General features: G+C 37.1%; 1 long non-coding RNA gene across 1 annotated transcript; it reads right to left on the reverse strand.

Moving 5' to 3' along the window:
- Positions 1-7,846: 7,846 nt before the first annotated feature.
- LOC133821436 (uncharacterized) lies at positions 7,847-9,865 on the reverse strand. Its single transcript, XR_009887573.1, has 3 exons — positions 9,780-9,865; positions 8,009-8,074; positions 7,847-7,904 (listed from the first exon to the last, which is right to left on the reverse strand). It is a non-coding gene; the product is annotated as an uncharacterized LOC133821436 (long non-coding RNA).
- Positions 9,866-11,057: the final 1,192 nt, after the last annotated feature.

Consider the following 11,057-nt stretch of genomic DNA (forward strand, 5'->3'; position numbering starts at 1 on the left):
CCTTAATTATTTATTAAGAAAATAAACTCTTATATTTCCTTTTGTTTTTCTTAAGATTTTAATCTCTAAAAATCGTTTTAAGAAAATTGCCAAATTTGTCTTAATTAGAAAAACTGTTAAAAATTTCCCATCTTGACTAGTTACTTTTCCAAAGTTAATTAATCAAGTTTACTTACTAGAAAAATAATTCACTTTATTGTTTTCTCAAAATGTAGGGTTTAAACCCTCTTTTAATTTATTAACTTATTCATAAATGAATTCTTTTATTTTTAGAAAGAATAAAAAAATTTAATAAAAATAATTCTCACTAAACTCAAAGTGGTATTTTAGGTCATAATATGTTTTCAAGACTTGCCAAGTTTTTATCTTGCAATAATCAAAATTTTACTTTTTACCTTAAGTTCCAAAATCTCATTTTTGCACTAAGTGTGAAAACATTATTTTTCACATTTTTAACTACATACTTTATTAGTTCATAACTTGAAATTTACTTACCCAATTATTACCAAAATTTTCCAATTCCATTTTTGGTATACCTTTTAGGTGTTTGTAAAACCTTAGGTGAAAATGAGCATTTTTTATTGTTGAAATTATTTTCCAACAATGAGGTAAAAATGACCTTATTTTTAAGTCTTTATTTTTTCCAAAATTTGACACTTAATAACTTTCAAACCGTTTAGTATTTTCTTACCAAATTTTACAGTGGAATGCTAGGTTATGCCAATAATATGTCCACCAAATTTTAGAAAAAACTGGGTTCATTTGCTCTATACAGTGGCTGTCCAAACTTAGTCCCGAAATTAAGAATACGAAAAAACAGTTTTTTACCTAAACTTTGAAATAGCATAACTCATAAAAAGTTATATGACAGTCCTTTCTTATGTAATCTATAATGTACTGAAGATAAGCATTAGACTTGGAAGATACCAAGACTACACAATATCCAAAAAGAGAATTCTAAAAGGAAACATAAAACTGTATGACGTACAAACCTCCAGATCCTAGCAAAGTCGTCGCAGCCCCGGACACATATTGTTAGGAAAAATAATATTGCCTCAATGGAAATGGTAAGATAATGTTACAACTCTATAACTAAAAATACAAATAAAACAAAGGAAATGAAGAAGATGATGAAGAAGAAGAGAATAGTAAAATACAACTCAAAACAAAAGTTACAAATAAAATAAAGTGTTTGGACCAAATGAAGAGATTACAACTCTTAAACAAAAATATACAAGTAAATAAAACAAGAGAATAAGAAGAAGAACAATAGAATAAAAGGAAGAACATAAACCACAAACAAACTCTCACTTACACAACCTAAGTGAAGAGGATTGGGGATCACCAACTTGAACAAGGTTTAAAACCTTTGTCCAAAAGCTTATTTCCCCCTAACTCAAGCACTAAGGGATCTCTCAGATTTTTGGAAATGCTTTCTGGAATAATCAAGCCTCAAGGTGTTTCTAGCCAAGTGCTCTAGTGGATATAAAAATGGTGTGCCTTACAAGTGAGCATTAGGCTCCTATTTATAGCGTTTAGAGACACCCTTTGAATTTCAAATTCCACCAACCCCATGGCTGTTACCAATGATTAATTAGGTGTTTTATGGAATTAAAATAGAGAATTGGGAGTTACTTGGCTGTTGGAGTCGTTCAAAATTGGATAAAAACCGAAATTATATGAAGCTGTCAGCCATAAGGGCCGCGGCGCTTGTTCCAGGTGCCGCGACCCTCAGTCAATTTCAGCAACACATTTTTTCAGTTTTTTCCAAAAACGTTCCAATTTATTCCCACTTGATTTTGTAACTTCCATACACAATATGGGAGTTAAAATCACATCTCTATCAGCCATTTCTCATATGGCTTTAAGAAATTCATCTCAATATTGTGTAACAACAAATCTACACAATAATGGGTGATATTTTAGGAGTTACAAATTTGTGATGAATTTGTAACACCAAATATGTTACATGTTTGGATATTTCACATATATCCAAATAATGTAACTCTCTATTATATGTTACAATATGTGACACTCTATGTCACATTTATTTAATCTAAAACATTATATTATAAAATAATATAACATTCCCCCACTAGATTAAACAGTCATCTATTGTAACACTTATTTAATCAATCATTATATTTAAAATATAACATATCCCCCACTTGATTAAATAAGAACTCTCTCTTATAGGAGTCATTGCATTGATGCATAAAGTAAAGTGTTTTTCAACTTGAACTTTACTATAGTGTAATTATCACAAAATTTGTCGAAAATTTGGTTGCACTAGGCATTGAACCATCTTTTCATGATGACAAATCAGTGATAATACCCACACTTTTGCGATGTTCACTTGAGACCTCTATGTCTCGCTTTGCACCGTTAATGGCCATGTGCACTTTCCATTCATGGACGTTCTTGAGAATACTCCCAATTCTCATGAGAGGCGGCACCACCCCTAGGTCCATATAGGTAGAATTCTTACAGTATTTTGTTACCAAAAATACTTGTCTTTACAAGACTGAATTCTATTAAAAACCTTTCGGTTTTAACCCTCCACTTGGTAACACACAAGTACTCAATATCTTAGATGGGAATTGTTTTGAGTACAACTAATATTCACTTGATTGACTTGTTATTACCTATTGAACCTAACACTAGTTGAATAACTAGTGTTAAGATAGGTTGCCGTCAATCGTGAATCTCTTTAGGGAGTTTAAGTCCCATCCCTCGAGATGATGCAGCCACTAAATCCCTCGTTAGTGGCTTAGTGAAAGGATCCGCCAGATTTTCACTTGTTCTCACATAGGATATTGAGATGACTCCTCTTTGAATCAATTCTCTTACATATCCATGTCTTAGACTAATATGTCTAGACTTCCCATTATACACTCCGCTGTATGCTCTAGCCAATGTTGCTTTGCTATCACAATGTATCGATATAGTAGATACATTATCTTTGATTATGGGAATCTCTATCAACAGATCCCTTAACCATTCGGCCTCTTTGCCGGTAGCAGCTAGAGCTATGAACTCCGCTTCCATAGTGGAATGAGATATACAGGTTTGTTTCTTGGAACCCCAAGAAATTGCACCTCCACCAAGTGTAAATACCCAACCAGTTGTGGACAAGTTGTCCCCAAGATTGGATATCCAACTTGCATCTGTATATCCTTCTAATATCGAAGGAAATTTGGAGTAGTGAAGGCTTAGTCCTTTGGTTTTCTTGAGATAACCAAGGACTCTTCCAATTGCCTTCCAGTGATCCACACTTGGATTACTTGTAAACCTACTAAGTTTACTTACTGCAAATGCTATATCAGGTCTAGTACACTGGGCAGCGTACATTAGACTCCCTATAGCACTAGCGTACTCCAATTAAGCCATCGCTCTTCCTTCATTCTTCTCTAGTTTTACACTATGATCGAATGGAGTATTGGCATCTTTAACCTTGAGATGGTTAAATTTGTTCAATACTTTCTCAACGTAGTGGGCTTGTCCTAGCGCAAAACCCCCACTATGTTTCTTTACTTTGATACCGAGTATGGTATCAACTTCTCCAAGATCTTTCATCATGAAGGTTGATGATAGAAACCTCTTCGTTTCTTCTATCCCTTTCATGCTATTACTTAGAATAAGCATGTCATCCACATATAAGCAAACAATGATCACATATCCCTTACAAGTTTTGGAATACAAACACTTGTCTCCATTGTTATGTCTAAACCCATTAGACATGATGGCTTGATCAAATTTCTCATGCCATTGCTTAGGAGCTTGTTTCAATCCATATAAGGATTTTACAAGTCTACAAACTTTATGTTCATATTTTGGTAGGACAAACCCTTCGGGTTGTTCCATATAGACCTCCTCATTGAGGTCACCATTAAGGAATGCTGTTTTGACATCCATTTGATGAACATACAAGTTGTGTATAGAAGCTAAAGCGAACAAAATTCTTATAGAAGTTGTTCTTGCAACAGGCGCATAGGTATCGAAATAATCGATACCCTCTTTTTGCCTAAACCCTTTAGCTACTAATCTAGCTTTAAAGGTTTGGATAGTGCCATCAGTGTGATATTTTCTCCTAAATACCCACTTACACCCAATTGGCTTAGACCCCGGTGGGAGGTCTACCAATTCCCAAGTGTTATTGGAAAGAATGGAATCCATCTCATCATTGATGGCTTCTTTCCAAAATGCACTATCTCTCGATTGCATAGCTTCTTTATAAGTCTTAGGATCATCCTCAACGAGAAGTACAATAGGAATTTTCCTAATGACTTCCTCTCTATTTCCTTCTACCATGTAGAATGAAATTCGTTGAGAATCCACTACTAGACTTTTATGATTTTTAAGCCTTTGACTTCTTCTAGGTTCAAAGGGTTGTTTTACATCCTTTTGAGAATTCTCCTCTTGAGAATCAACTTTGGATGTAGAAGCTTGAGAATTATTCTCATATAACAAATTCTCCTTTAGAGATGTTGAAGCTTGAGAATTGTTGTCACATAACATATTCTCAAAGAATTCAAGTTCTCTAGATTCAATCACAATATTAGACTCTAAGTCTAATAGCCTATAAGCTTTACTATTGTTGGCATAACCAACAAAAGCACACTTTATGGCTCTTGAGCCTAACTTTGTTCTATTAGGTTCGGTTTTCTTGCAATATGCAAGACACCCCCACACTTTGAAGTACCCTATGTTGGGTTTTCTTCCTTTCCATAACTCATATGGAGATATCTCATTTTTCTTCATCGGTATTCGATTAAGAATGTGACAAGCGGTTAAAAGCGCTTCACCCCATAAGTTGAAGTTCAACTTAGAAAACACCAACATAGAATTTATCATCTCTAGATAAGTCCTATTTTTCCTTTCGGCAACACCATTGTGTTGTGGTGTATAAGGTGCAGTGCACTCATGAATTATACCATTTTCTTCACAAAATGTATTGAATTCATTAGAGAAGTACTCTCCTCCTCTATCACTTCTTAGCACCTTAATCTTTTTATTTGGTTGGTTTTCAACTTCTAATTTATACAATTGAAAAGCATCAAAAGTCTCATCTTTATGCTTTAAAAGAAACACATAGGTATATCTACTAAAATCATCTATAAAAGTAAGAAAATACCTTTTACCACCTCTAGTTAAAACACCATTTAATTCACAAAGATCACTACGGATTAAATCTAGTAAATTAGATGATCTTTCTACACTAGGAAATGGTTTCTTAATCATTTTTGCCTTAACACATGTTTCACATTTACCATAGTTTTTAATATTGAATGCAATCATACCACATTTTACTACTATTTTCATGGTTGAAAAACCTATATGCGATAGTCTAAGATGCCACAAAAATAAAGAATCATACTCAACAATATAGGCGGAATTAGCATTTTTATTGATAACATTGAAAGTTACATCATTGGTGCACAATTTAACCATACCCTCACAAGAGTACCCCTTTCCCAAAAATAAATTTGATTTGGTAAGTATAAGTTTACCGGACTCAAAAACAGCTTTAATGCCGGGCTTGCCAAGCAAATCACCACTTACCAAGTTTCTACTCATTTCGGGAACATAAAGTACATTCACTAATGTAACTTTCTTGCCAGAGGTGAAGTAGACATCAATAGTACATTTGCCAAGTACCTTGGATTTGCCCTCATTGCCCATTTGTATCTCATGGTTGCCCTTTGACTCTTCAAAGGTCTTGAACAATGATTTGTCATAGGTGACATGGACGGTGGCACATGTGTCATACCACCACCCTTTCACCTTGCCTTGGACCACATTCACCTCACTAAGGGTAGCAACTATGTTTTCCTCTTGAATTGCGTTCACCTTAGGTCCTTGTTGGTCTTTTCTATGTCTACACTCTCTAGCATAGTGACCCTTTTTCCCACACACAAAGCAAGGACCTTTCTCACCCTTAAACTTGTTTGGGTTGGTTTTTGGACCCAAAGGTTTCTCATTACCCTTTTTCCCTTTGTTTTTGGGATGTTTTGGTTGTGACACCGCATTTGCTTTGGAAGTCTCTCCATTAGACCCCTCCACAAGTTTATCTCTACATATCGATTCCTCTTCGATTCGAATATGTTTTTGGATCTCCTCCAAAGAATAATCCTCATTTTTATGAAGGATTCTTTTCCTATAGCTCTTCCAAGTTGGTGGTAATTTAGCCACTATAGCACCAACTTGAAAGGCCTCGGGAAGCTCAATCTTTAACACTTTCAATTTATTAACAATAATTTGCAATTCATGAATTTGAGGAAGAATAGGTTTATCACCAAAAAATTTGAAATCGAAGTATTGAGATACCAAAAACTTTTTGGTACCTTCCTCTTCCGCCTTAAACTTTTTCTCAAGTGCATCCCATATCTCCTTGGCCGATTTGGTCTCGGTGTAGAGGTCATAGAGCCTATCGGATAGGGCGTTGAGGATATGACCCCTACAAAGAAGATTGTCCTCCTCCCTCTTCCTTCTCTTCTCCACCTCTACGGGAGTGTCTTTGTCGGATGGCTCGGCTAGAGGTGACAAGGAAGACTCAAGGATGTAGGCGATTTTGAGAGTGGTTAAAAGAAACCTCACCTTGTCTTGCCACCTAGTAAAATTGGATCCATCAAACCTATCCAATCTCACTAGGTCTTGGTTCATGATTTTGATTGTCTCCCCTTCCATTGAAACAAAAAGGGATAAGCTTTTGAATGTTAGGAAAAATAATATTGCCTTAATGGAAATGGTAAGATAATGTTACAACTCTATGCAAAATATTACAATGGACAAGATTGATTAAATAAAGTGTTACAACTCTATAACTGAAAATACAAATAAAAAAAAGGAAATGAAGAAGATGATGAAGAAGAAGAGAATAGTAAAATACAACTCAAAACAAAAGTTACAAATAAAATAAAGTGTTTGGACCAAATGAAGAGATTACAACTCTTAAACAAAAATATACAAGTAAATAAAACAAGAGAATAAGAAGAAGAACAATAGAATAAAAGGAAGAACATAAACCACAAACAAACTCTCACTTACAAAACCTAAGTGAAGAGGATTGGGGATCACCAACTTGAACAAGGTTTAAAACCTTTGTCCAAAAGCTTATTTCCCCCTAACTCAAGCACTAAGGGATCTCTCTCAGATTTTTGGAAATGCTTTCTGGAATAATCAAGCCTCAAGGTGTTTCTAGCCAAGTGCTCTAGTGGATATAAAAATGGTGTGCCTTACAAGTGAGCATTAGGCTCCTATTTATAGAGTTTAGAGACACCCTTTGAATTTCAAATTCCACCAACCCCATGGCTGTTACCAATGATTAATTGGGTGTTTTATGGAATTAAAATAGAGACTTGGGAGTTACTTGGCTGTTGGAATCGTTCAAAATTGGATAAAAACCGAAATTATATGAAGCTTTCAGCCATAAGGGCCGCGGCGCTTGTTCCAGGTGCCGCGACCCTCAGTCAATTTCAGCAACACATTTTTTCAGTTTTTTCCAAAAACGTTCCAATTTATTCCCACTTGATTTTGTAACTTCCATACACAATATGGGAGTTAAAATCACATCTCTATCAGCCATTTCTCATATGGCTTTAAGAAATTCATCTCAATATTGTGTAACAACAAATCTACACAATAATGGGTGATATTTTAGGAGTTACAAATTTGTGATGAATTTGTAACACCAAATATGTTACATGTTTGGATATTTCACATATATCCAAATAATGTAACTCTCTATTATATGTTACAATATGTGACACTCTATGTCACATTTATTTAATCTAAAACATTATATTATAAAATAATATAATATTACATTATATTATAAAATAATATAACACATATCTCACCACTTTTGGTTGAATGCGCAGGAATTGAAAGTCGCCAAAGTCAACCTTCAGTTGTGAGTAGTGATTTAATGATTTGAGTATACAAATTTTCACAACATATGGTGTGACAAAATGTTAATTATTCTTGAGAACAAGGGAGCATAAGTTACCCAAAATGCATTGGGATGCCTCGCCAAATATGCATTGCGAACAGATGCTTTATCAATTTCAGAGACCTATTAAATTGTTGAGGATAGTATTGTTGACGGTGAAATCTCGTCAACGAAATTATATCAGAAAACTCAAAGGTGAGTCAAGTGATATTCAGATGAGAACTTAGAATGGACTTATGGAAGGATAAACACAGATAAACAATGGAGTAAAAACTGTATATTGCTTAATAGCTTCAGCTTACAATGAATTTTCCAACCCCTATTCTGGATGGGTAATGATCTATTTATACTGGAGCTCTAATGGTTCCTTATACATTGTGGTCCCAGGGGACAAGACTTTACATAGGTACATTGTCTGGGTAGTGGCACAAGTCGTGGTGGAGCAGAAGGTCATGGTGTCGGCCTGGTACGTGGTCAGAGGCGTGCACATAATGTTACCACTCTCTATACAAATATGTACCTCCACTACCTGCGTGATGTAGATGTCAGGGTCACGCTTTTGTCCTCCTCATGGTCGTACGTCCTACACCCGTACACATACGGGTACTTTGTATTTGTTGGTTATGTTGGTGTGTGGCACCTTAGGGGACCACGGGACCATGGGACCATGGTGGTGTGAGGCCCTTGCACATGGGTGAACGAGGCCTTGATGCAAAGGTGCGCGAGGCTGGTGGCGCGAGACGCCTTAGGGGGCCGCAGGACCAAAGGTGCGTGAGGCCCTTGCACATGGGTGCGCGAGGCCTTTATGCCCAAGTGCGCGAGGCTGGTGGCACGAGACGCATGGCCTTGTTGTGCGAGGCTTGGGGTCAAGACGCCAGGCACGAGGTGCGCCTCTTGTGCGAGACACATGGCCTCACTGTGCGAGGCTTGGGGGCGAGGCGCCAGGTGCGAGGTGCGCCTCTTGCGCGAGACGCATGGCCTCGCTGTGCGAGGCTTGGGGGCGAGACGCCAAGCGTGAGGTGCACCTCTTGCGCGAGACGCATGGCCTCGCTGTCGAGGCTTGGGGGCGAGACGCCAGGCGCGAGGTGCACCTCTTACGCGAGACACATGGCCTCGCTGTGCGAGGCTTGGGGCAAGGCGCCAGGCGCGAGGTGCGCCTCTTGCGCGAGACGCATGGGCGTGTGACACCCTTGGCGCGCGGCATGCCTCTGGATGCGAGACTATTCCTCGTGAGGTGCAAGGTGGGCTCGTGGGTCATTGGCGCGAGACACCCGCAGCACCCCAGGTGCCTCTTCGAGAGATGTGGGTGATAGGCCCACGAGCCGGGGTGTCTCGCGAGGTGCCTGGGTACTTGGTGCCCTTTGCATGCAGATAGGTGTATGTCTCGGGTGTCTTTGGCAGCGTTTATGCGTGTGAGTGCATCTTGACCCATGAGCATGTCAACCTCACGCGGGCACGTCGGACCTCACTATGTGAGGGCCTTGTGCACCTATCCTCTTGCAGTATTCATTCTTGCCCCTTAGCTTAGCAGGGCCAAACCTTATGGCTCATAACATGTTGTTTCTCATGAGACAATCTCCTATATTCAAAAATTCCTACAGGCTCGTGCCCAATAGCATGACTAAGTGACCTTTTTCCCTGTGTTCCAACCAGGGACTAGAGATTTTTTCTGTGGTGGATTTTTTGCATCCACAAGTCTTAGTCTTGTTATTTTAAATAATAACCCCTTTAGACAATAACATTTTTATACGAATATATATAAATATATATATACATACATGCATACATACATATGTATAGAGAAAGAGGGGCATAATATAGTACTTACAGGAATAGCATCACCATGCAGAGTTATCACTAAATCTATCCTATCCTTAGGATCTCTAGCCATAAGCAATGAACACTTACCATTAGCTGCTAAGTCCTATGACAAAGAATAAAAAAAGGCATTGAGAAGAAAACTAATTGAACTAAATAAAGAAAAAGAGCAAAAATTCTCAGAAAAATTGATCTAGTAAACACTGGTATATATATGACAAATGTCAACCATATGCAGGGTGATTCATCTTAAACAGTGGTTGAAAGCAAACAACTTCAAATTAAGAGAGAAATTCCTACATTCATGAGTCTTCTTTCTTGTGAATATCTAAAAAAAGTCAACAAATGTTATACGGAATCGTCAATTATAGTTGTATTAATGAAGCAAGATAACCCCATATACGAGAGATAAAATTATGGGATTGACATTATCCTAGCAATCAGGCCTATATATCTATATCATCAATTGACCACCAATGAAGTTAAGAGTGCCTTATCTTGAAAATCATGGATTTTGGTGTAGCTTTCCAAATTTTGCAGTTAGGTTCTATAAATAATTTTGGTCATAGTAATTTGCACTTTTTACATTTTGAACAATGAACTATTGTATTTAGACTATTTCCTCTAATTAGAATCCACATACGCTTCAGGTAACTGTACAAAACATGCTCTTGCAATTTCAAAAAAAAAAATGATCATCGTAGAGTGCCGCTTTAAAGTTACTCAAATTTAAAGAAATAAAATAATAAACATTCAAAGTGAGAAGTGAAACCTTTGAATGAAACACCAAGCTACTAACAGCTAAAACCGGAGACCCATTTGCGTCGCTTGCAAAGTCAACCATTGACCCTAAGGGATAACCATCATGCTTTTGCATATCAAAGTAAAATTAAGAAGTTCAAGACAATCTACACATTTTCTAGACAATGAAATCTTTAGAAGGAATTGATGGGTTAAAACCCCAAACCTCATGGCAGAAAACTATGGAGCTACCCTCATCATGGGTTTAAACCATGCATGACAAGAGGGAAAATGCAGAAACTCAAACTCCCATACTATGCTAGCGATAAAATAAATATGCTATAAGCTATATCTCCATGGAAAAGCACCCAATTATAAAGTGAAATCTACATCTCTGAAGTATTGGAAAACCTCACCTGTTGATATTTGTCTACAGTAAACATATTAGTTTCTTTGATTTTGTATTCTGCCCATTCCACCTCATCATCATATCCAGAGACTGTTGATGGAGGTTGTTTAATGTATAATCTATAGATAATGTGACAAA

This window comes from Humulus lupulus, chromosome 3 (assembly GCF_963169125.1).
Source record: "Humulus lupulus chromosome 3, drHumLupu1.1, whole genome shotgun sequence".
Lineage (NCBI taxonomy): Eukaryota > Viridiplantae > Streptophyta > Magnoliopsida > Rosales > Cannabaceae > Humulus > Humulus lupulus.